Here is a 1,526-nt window from a genome sequence, read left to right on the forward strand (position 1 = left end):
TCAGACCTTTGTCAGAAACATAACCTGCAAATATCCTCTCCTATTCTGAGGGCTGTCTACTTGTTTTGCTTACTATGTTCTTGGCAGTGCAGAAGCTTTTTAGTTTGATCAGATCCCAGTAATATAGTTTTGGTATTGCTTAAATTGCCTGGGGGCATCCTTCTCATAAAGTATTCTCCCAGGCCAATTTCTTCAAGTATTCTGGGCATTTATATTATAAAAATGGTTTCAATGACTTTTCTCTATACTTTATTCTCTTTTTCATTGCTTTCATCATTACTTAAATGTTTCCATGTAAGTAGTAATTTCCCTTTCTGAGACTATTAATCTAAGTCATCTTTCTTTTTTAATCTGGCAACCTAACTAAAAATTTGGCAATTTTGAAGATATATTCAGAGAACCTACTTTGCTTTCATTAATTTTTCTCTATTGTTTTAAGGGTCTATCTCATTAGCTTACACTTTAGTTTTTCTTATAGTTTTCTCTTGTGCTTGCATTTAGTTTACTCTTCTTTTTTCACTATTTTATGGGATAGAGTTACATTATTGGTTGGAGATCTTTTTCTTAAAAGTTAAACATGTAAAACCTTAAGTCTCTCTCTGAGCATGGTTTTGCTATATCCCGTAAATTTGGGCCTTTCCTGTCTTTGTTTTTATTTATTTCAAAATAATTTGTAACTGCTCTTCTGATTTCTACTTTGACACATTGGTTATTTAGAACGGCTTATTTAATTTCCACATACTTGTGAGTTTCCCAATTTTCTTTCTGTTATTGATTTCTAGTTTCATCTCATGTTAGTTGAAGAACATAGGCTATATTTTTTGTATCCCAACTATTATTTCATGTAAAGTGCAATTAATTAAAGTAGCAGAATATGGTCTTGTCTACTGAACAAGAAACAGGAAAAGTATAAGAGGTCAAGCAATTCATCCTATTCTTTAGTTATCCAAAAATGCAGAAGGGGTCATTGTTCTCACTGCTACAGCAGTGACCTCTATGTACGGATATGCCCTTGCTTAGCCATTGGCCTGCAAGACGAACAAAGGTCACAGAAGGAATGACTCCTGGTTGAGAACCCTGAAGTCAGCTGCTCCTCTGATTAATAGAGAAAATTATAATTGCTCCAGATAAATGTGGGGGTTTCATCATTGGTTCCTTTTTTTTTCTTTTTCCTACAGTACTCTTTCCATTCCTTACTCCAGTTTTTGAAGCATTAAATATCTCTATGTTTCCAAAAGATGTTACAAATTTTTTAAAAAACTCTGTACAAAAGATGAAAGAAAGTCGCCTCCACGATAAACAAAAGGTAAAATCTGGTGGTGGTTAACAATGGTGTTCACATTTTGATAATTTGGGGAGATTGTATACGTATAATACAAAAGAATTCATTTTATAGTAATGAAGGCAGATAAGTCAGAGAGACTTAGTACTTCATGGCTTAAATGTTGATGAGGTAAAACTGTAACACTTGTCTTCACTTCAATAAATTATCAAGGGACAAATATTACTTTTTAACATTCAATTTA

The 1,526-nt window shown here is 32.9% G+C and overlaps 1 pseudogene across 1 annotated transcript in view; it reads left to right on the plus strand.

Moving 5' to 3' along the window:
* LOC100940654 overlaps nucleotides 1-1,526 on the plus strand; it is a 25,001-nt pseudogene that overhangs the window by 12,731 nt on the left and 10,744 nt on the right. The window contains exon 8 of the transcript XR_002775543.1: nucleotides 1,179-1,306. The product of XR_002775543.1 is annotated as a cytochrome P450 3A4-like (transcript). The remainder of the gene's footprint in view (nucleotides 1-1,178; nucleotides 1,307-1,526) is intronic.

The sequence above is a fragment of the Otolemur garnettii genome, unplaced genomic scaffold (genome assembly GCF_000181295.1).
Source record: "Otolemur garnettii isolate 467f Iridium unplaced genomic scaffold, OtoGar3 scaffold00142, whole genome shotgun sequence".
NCBI classification, from domain to species: Eukaryota; Metazoa; Chordata; class Mammalia; order Primates; family Galagidae; genus Otolemur; species Otolemur garnettii.